Here is a 7,765-nt window from a genome sequence, read left to right as displayed (position 1 = left end):
ACAATCTCAAGGATTCTGCCCAAAAAGCAGGTGCAAAGCCCTGTCTAACCCCTCCGGTTTCCCTGAGGTATGGGCTTTATACAATGTTTTGCTTGTTAAATGTTAGCTTTCTGAGCTGAGGACTCTCTCTCTCTCTCTCTTTTTTTTCTTCCTCTAAAGCCCGTTGCATAACAGTCTCCTGTTTTAAACTTTTGCCAAATCCTACACTTCTCACTGTCAGAGGTTACCACAAGTGTTTGAACAGGTAACTTCTACCTTTGAACTTCTATTGCAACAGGTTCAAAGGTTCCAGGAGGGCTGGTTAGCCACGCTCATTGGCTTCAGGTGTGGTCCCGACTCGGGCGCTGAGGACAGGCAACATCACCAAAGGAAACGTCGGGACTCAGGAGCTGAATGTGGTGCTGAAGGAGTACAGCCAGCTGTGAGGGGCGCGTTTCCTGGACCCGGGAAGTGAGAGGATTCTTACAAGGTAAGCTGCAATAATGCTACCTGCTCCATAGCTTATATGTTTATGGGAGAGCAGAGATCGGGCTGGTTGGGGAGAAGACAGTGGGCCGTGTGTCTGTTCTCAGCCTAAGGCTCTTTCACAACATGAAATAACATTTGGTTGAGTAGTAATCACAGCTGACTTGCGTGGGAGGCAAAGAAAAAATCAACTGAAAAGGGGGTGGAGACATGGAAGGGGCTCTGAATACTGGCAGGAGATGGACTTGGAAGAGAGAGTTGTTAATTTCACTAAATGCAAATAAAACAGACTTAAAAGCTTTAAAGGTTAGAGCCAAAGCCAGGATGTGGGTCTCCTTCATCTTCCATTTAGAAATGTCTGTATCAATAGGATTAGAAAGGCCATCCATCAGCTGCTGCTGACAGCCCTTCCCATTTGGAAGGGAGCAGGGAAGGGAATTCTTAACAGACTTTCTGTCCCATGCTGGTGTCTGTACAAGATACGTGATGTGCATTACCTCATTGGCTCCTTACCTCCTGTAAGGTAGGTGGTATAGTTCCCATATAACAGATGAATAATGTGCCTCTGGGCTGTTAAACAGCGCAGCCTGGGCTGCATAGCTAAGAGGAAGCGGGGCAGGAATTTGAGTCCTGGTCAGTATGTCACTACAGTCTGCTGCATGATGCAGAATTCTTGGGGGCTGTGAAAACCTTCCATCTTTCCCTCAAATCTTGGGGGTGTCCCTCATGCATGTAGGATTGAACAGGAATGCACCTCTAGATGCTAGAGCTTTAGAATGGCCCAGACTCTTCTGTACTTGAGCATTTGATCCTGGAGGAATCCATCTTCTCCTGGCCCTAAGCTCTTCGTCGGGTTGGTAAAAGAAGACAGCACTCAGGGAAGAGCCCAGTAGCATTATAATGGCTGAGACTTGACACCCACTCTACCATCCTCTGCCATCCTCTGTTCTTCGCTGAAGGGAGCTGCCCCTGTGGGAAGTGAGCTTGGAAACTAAGCAAAGCCAAGTGTTCCTCCAGCCATGAGATGAACCTGAAGATGGAAAGGCAGAGGGGGCACCCTCATCTTCCCATACTTCACCGTTCTCCCATGTCTAAGGTGGGCTCCCGTGAGGCCAAGGAACCAGCTCTTATGTTCCCTGAGATTGGGGCATAGCTCACTTTGGTTTTTATGGTTGGAGGCTTTTAGGCCCTCCTCTGTGTAGAGAAGGAATCCCAATCTAACTCTAGTAAAGAACTGAGCTCATGCTGGATTTACCTTGAGCCTTCTTAAAGGAACCAAGGCTGGGGAAAGTGCTGCTTAATTCTGGGGTGTCTGAGAGGTGGTGGGGGCAGGAAGGGGCAGGAGAACTTGTTCTTTCTGCCTTCAAATCTGAGAATGGAAGCTCCCATGCCCTTCTGTGGCCACAGCCGTAGGTGAATCCAATGAGACTACTGCAGGTCCTGATGCCCTGTAGACCAATCCCCAAGACTCTTTCAGGGCGTCTGCACATTCAAAGCAATTTTTATAATAATACCAAGAAGTAATTTGTCTTTTCCACTGTCACTGTCTCACGAATATACAGTGGAGTTTTCCAGAGGCTCCAAGATGCAGGATCAGTCTGACAGCTAACGGCATGTGTGCTTGTGGATTCCTGATTTTAAAATTTCCCAGTTGTAATCTGGGAGGTGAGGGAGGGCAGCAGAATACATTTTGAATTAAAAATTTGAGGTACGGAAAGGGTGTGTCAGAGGAAAGGAACAGATCTCCGTGGCTGTCCCTCTCGTTCCTGACGTGCTTGTTTTCTTGGCTTTATCAGCACTGCTTCGGGGACTGAGGCAGGCTCACTGGGGACTGGAGAGTGGGTGACACAGTGCACAGCTGGCCGGCAATGCTGGCCAGGCCAGGCTGGCCTCCAGGTGTCCCCACAGTCTTGGGAAGGATGCGAGGGCCACGGTGCCCTGTGGCTGGACCTCCCTGTCCTGGGAACCCAGGGAGGGCGTCTCACCTCTCTGACACTGGTGGTCTGCAGGGGGCACCTCAGTCATCTCCGTCTGGTTTTTGGTCTTGGTTTAGCGGTAGTCAGACAAACAGGGAGAGCGTGAGTTGCGTGGATGCAGGCTGGCTTCTGTGTCAGCCCTTAGGGACTGATGGTAAAGGCTTTGAAACCGAGCCAGGAGAGCTTTAGCGGCTTTTCTCCTTCTGGTCAGAACGCTTCCACTTTCAGTTGTGAAAGAAAAACCAGGAAGTGAAGTCCCTGAGCACGTTAGAAGCCGGCCATGGCCTGACTCCTGACACGGGGCAGCTCAGACAGGGGCCTGACGGCTCAGACGGCTCAGAACTGGGGACCCTCGGCCTGCAGAGATGCTCTGAAGCCCCTGTGACTCTGGAGGAACCGGGGGTGAGGGGAGAGGACAGGGACTCGTGCCACGAGGAACTCAGAGCCAGGAGGCCCCGTTCACTGGAAGCTCCAAGAGATGCGGCCCCCTCGCAGGGTAAGGGGGCAGCTGGAGGGGGTATTTAGTAAGGGGTCACGTGGGTATGAGGTAGAAGCCCCGGTGGCATCCTGACCCCCAGCTCTGGCGAATCTGCAGCTTGCTGTGTCACAGGCACATGTCAGTGCTCACTTTCTCCCTGGTCTCGAAGGGACTTCTTTAAACCCCCCTCATCAGGAGGGTGGAGGAGAAGTTGGATTGTGGAGGAGTCCTTTCTCCTGCCTCTCTTAGGGAAGGGGGACCACAACCCAGACCCCATTTTGTGGGCCTGAGCCTCTGCCTATAGGTCGCCTGTGCTGCACTGGGGGTTGTCTTCAATTTTCCTGATGGATCTTCAGTCCTTCTGAGGGGAAGAGCTGCCCGATACATGACTAATGGAATGGTTTCTGGATGAAGTTGGATCTGTTTTAAGGAGTAGGGCCACAAATTGAATCTTTGATGAACTTGACCTTCAAGGAGTGAGTGTTGGAAAGGGACTCCATAGTTGGGGCTTACTACCTTCTGTGGGTATCCATCTTTTTGGTGATTTGAAAAGTAGGATTGGATCTATAGCTCCAGTTTGTAGGTAATTGGTATTCTCTAACAGAGGCAGTCTTAAAAAATAATAGAATTAAATTAAACTAAATTTAATTTAATTAAAAAATAAAAGATTGGTTCAGTTAAAAAAAAAGGAATAATTGGTTTTGGTGATCCCTCCCTCTGTATTCCAGCGTGGTAGTTACTTTATGGTTGTCCCCTCCAATGGACAAGTATTTGAGGTGAACACAGAATAATCTTGGAAGAGACTTGGTATAAAATCTTGTAGGCATCACTTGTACGCTTGGCACAATAAAAGGGACAAAAACTGAAATAAAACAAGAGTCACAAATACTTATAGAAGAGGCAGGCAATAGAGCCAAGTAAAGTAGGTGCAAAATGGCAAAATGCAAGGCAGGTTCACCCAGATAAACATACTCCAACTTAACGGGTTTATTTCAAACATTATCCAGACCAAACAGAATGCTTCAGCCGAGCATTTGTTGAGGTCCTGACCTGAAATAGTCTTTTCTCCCAACTTTTATTCTAACTCTCTGGGGGCAATGACACCTAAAATAATATCAGTGTATCATTGAGTGCCTAGGCCCTAAACCTGCAGTGGGGGCCACAGATGCTAGAGGGAGGCTGTGGGTCCAGGAAGGAAAAAGGAAGGAAACTATGGGGTAGGGGGAAGAGGAAGCCAGTTACACACCAGCTCATAGTGGGTACTCTGATATTTCATTAAGACAGTATTAGGAGATAGGTGGTTAAGAGAGGTGAAGCCACCTTCCCAAGATCACAAAGCAGCCAGCTGTCAACTGGAACAGAAGCTGCAGTTGGTGTGATGTTAACAACCGTGTTCCATCCACTCCTATGTAGAGTTAACCTCTCTCTGGATTTCCTAGAAATTTTCTTTTTTTTTTTTTTTTTGCGGTACGCGGGCCTCTCACTGTTGTGGCCTCCCCCGTTGTGGAGCACAGGCTCCGGATGGGCAGGCTCAGTGGCCATGGCTCACAGGCCCAGCCGTTCCGCGGCATGTGGGATCTTCCTGGACCGGGGCACGAACCCGTGTCCCCTGCATCGGCAGGCGGACTCTCAACCACTGCGCCACCAGGGAAGCCCAAATTTTCATTTTTAAAAAGATTCTTATGTATGGTGACCCGGGCAGATATTGACTTCATATATTTCTTAGAGACTTTTCAGGTTGGCATTTTTCTAGAATGTAAATATTACAGCTACCATTCTTTGAATATTTATTGTGGGGCAGTGCTGTGCTTACTGTCTGTTTTGTTTTGTTTTAATTAATTTATTTAATTTATTTATTTTTGGCTGCATTGGGCCCTCGTTGCGTGTGGGCTTTCTCTAGTTGCAGCGAGCAGGGGCTACTCTTTGTCGTGGTGCGCGGGCTTCTCATTGCAATGGCTTCTCTTATTGCGGAGCATGGCCTCTAGGCGCGCGGGCTTCAGTAGTTGTGGTTCGTGGGCTCAGTAGTTGTGGCGCACGGGCTTAGTTTCTCCGTGGCATGTGGGATCTTCCCGGGCCAGGGCCCCAACCTGTGTCCCCTGCATTGGCAGGTGGATTCTTAACTACTGCACCTCCAGCGAAGCCCCTGTGCTTACTCATTTATGGGGCTTTTACCTTTTTGATCTTCAAAGCAGTCCTATGAGGTAGGTATGTTTTTTTGTAGACGGGGAACCAAGACTTAGAAATAAACTGGACACAGTATGAAGAGATTGGAGCTGGCATTTGAACTCTGGATCATTTAGTTCTGAAGGCAAACTCTGCCTCCACTTCTGATGAGTCTAGTTTAGTGCATGGACCAGAGAATTAGAAACTGGGAGAAACTTTTTTCCTGCAAATTCTCCCACTTTCAAATCCATAGAAATGGAAAGCAGATTGATCCTTGGTTGCCAGGGATTGGGAGGAAAGAGGAATGGGGAGTAACTGCTTAATGGGTACAGGATTTCCTCTGGGGATGTTGAAAGTGTTTTGAAACTAGTTAGAGGTGGTGGTTGCACAACATTGTGAATGTACCAAATGCTGCTGAATTGTTCACTTTAAAGTGGTTAATTTTATGTTACGTGAATCGCACCTCAGAAAAAAAAACCCTCCCACGGCTAGGCAGGTGAATTCCTAAACCAGGATTTGGCGATATTTTTAGAAATCAGGAAGGAGGTTTCTGTTTCTGTCTGTCTCATATGCCTGGCCAGCAGATGAACTGACCCTCATTTGGAGTGTGACCTCAGGGGACTCGTGCCCAGAGGCACCCTACGGGGGTGACGTGTCCCCAGCAGCCCTGAGGTCAGCCGTCGCTGCTCTCACCCAACTCTGCTATAAACACATCCCGGTCTGTTCCTCCCCCGTGCGACCACGCACCATGAGATCAGAAATGTAGTCTCTCGTTCTTCCCCTGGCACAGAACCTGGTATTTTCAGGCTCTTAATTCATGTCATTAGAATAAATACGAGTTTTGGAGTTTGGAAGGTCAGGCAGCCCTTGTACTGCTGTGGCGAGGCCACGGTACCAACCCTCTGCGGGGAAGCTTGTTGTAGATCTCTGGGTCTCCATGGGTCACTCTACTCTAAGAGTTGTGAGGTTGTGAGTGGCTTGTGGGAGGATGCAGGGGTGCGGTAGGGCTGAGGGAGATGGCAGGGTCAGAGCTCAGAGGTGGACCATGGGATCCCCGACTAGAAATCCTCTGTTTAAATAGAAATGAGGAGTTGTTAAGACCTTTGTATGTAAGTCGAAGGACAGTTATACTACAAAGATCATGACCATCTCTTCTCTTTGGGGACATCTCGAAATAGAACATCTGATATGGACAAGGAGTTAGAAACTGACTTAAGTGGAAGAGGGGAAAAGAGAGCTCATCTTCACTGAGGGCTTCCTATGTGCTGGACAGCATACTGGGAAGTCTACCCATAGTATCCCTTTTAAGTAGAGATAATTACCTACCCCTTCTGGTGTGCAGTGGAGGGAAACTGATGTTCAGTGACATTAAGTAACTGTCCCAGGGCCACATATCTGGTAAGTGGTAGTGCTGTTGCTCTGGTACCTGGAAAGGCAATGGCCTTAAATGTTTGCCACTGGAAATGAGACCATTGGGAATAAAGCTGCTTGTTTACACACTGAATCTGGTGACCCCTGACTTGCCCAACCAGGTAGTGAGTGGGCTGATTCTGCAGAGACCTCTTTCACAGCCTCCTGCATCAGCCTGTCTTTATCCTGGCCTGGGTGATGGGGTCCTAGCACTTTGTCCAGCCTATCTTTATACGGGCTCTTATCAACTCCAGCGGTTGGTACTGGTTTTCCTGACCTCAGCACTCTCATGATTCACTTGGTCAGCAATAGGCTTGGAAGGCCTTTGGGAATGTTTACTGAGACAAGAACTTCCTCAGGGTAGAGCTGCTGGACTATGACTTGTTGGAAGCACAGTAGTACATCAAGGTTGACTAAGTCGATCTAAGATCCAGTGGGATTTGTCACTGCCTGTCACCAGCCTATGAGTGGCTCAGCAACTATCCTGTGTGATCTTCATGGACTGAGTTAAGAGGATTTTGGCATTTGACTTAATGAAGGCTTTCCTGATAAATCCCACCCCACCAAGGCCTGGCACCCCAAGGCTCTCTGGTGTTTGTGAACCAAATGACTCCAGTGGTGTAGTGTCTATACCAGGCCCCAGACACTGTCTTACTCAGCCCTTTGGAGGCTTTGTCTTTTTTCCCTTTCGACTAAAATTGGTCCTCTGTCTCCATCAGACATGTCTCTTCACCATTCCCCTTGACACTTGTCCCACTTTGGTGCCTCTAATCGTGCTGCACCTCTCACCCCACATCCGGCTATTCCTCCTCCTCTCTTCTACTTAGGTTTATCCAACCTAATATGGTGACTGCTCTCTCCATGGAAAAGTAGATGGAGAGACACAGACAGCAATGGAGAAACATAGTTTGGTGACAGTGACCCTGGTGGGAATCATAGTTGGGGTCTTACCAGCCATTGGCCTCCTTGGTGGGGTGGTCATCCTTGACTGGCCCTGGACATAAGACTATAGTCGATACAGCCAGGGGATCAAGGACCACACATCCTTGAGGGTCTAGTGCTCCTTAGACCACCTCCACCTACTCCAGTCTACACTGGCCTTTCCCTTCTTCATATTCATTAGCTCATCTTGCATGCTGAATCCTTGTATAGGTGATTTTAGTGTTCGATGGACCCATAAGTCCCCAGAGGGCAGGAGCTGTGCCTTCTAAGTGTTTGGCCCTTTGCACACAGCACAGTGCTGGGCATACACTGAGTCTAAGATCTTGGTTTT

The 7,765-nt window shown here is 48.6% G+C and overlaps 1 protein-coding gene across 3 annotated transcripts in view; it reads left to right on the top strand.

Moving 5' to 3' along the window:
• Positions 1-245: 245 nt before the first annotated feature.
• The window catches only part of ACSL5 (acyl-CoA synthetase long chain family member 5), a 44,824-nt gene continuing 37,304 nt past the window's right edge, over positions 246-7,765 (top strand). Inside the window, exon 1 of one of the 3 annotated variants that reach the window (XM_081240467.1) lies at positions 246-469. The gene's annotated coding sequence lies outside the window, so the exon portion shown is untranslated. Of the gene's footprint in view, positions 470-691; positions 989-2,682; positions 2,938-7,765 lie in introns of those variants that run through there. The other 2 variants (XM_081240468.1, XM_081240470.1) reach the window with 2 other exon arrangements.

Source organism: Mesoplodon bidens (genome assembly GCF_964165515.1).
Source record: "Mesoplodon bidens genome assembly, chromosome: 1".
Taxonomy (NCBI): Eukaryota; Metazoa; Chordata; class Mammalia; order Artiodactyla; family Ziphiidae; genus Mesoplodon; species Mesoplodon bidens.
Note: the sequence above shows the minus strand (reverse complement) of the source record. Positions and strands in the feature narration are given on the sequence as shown.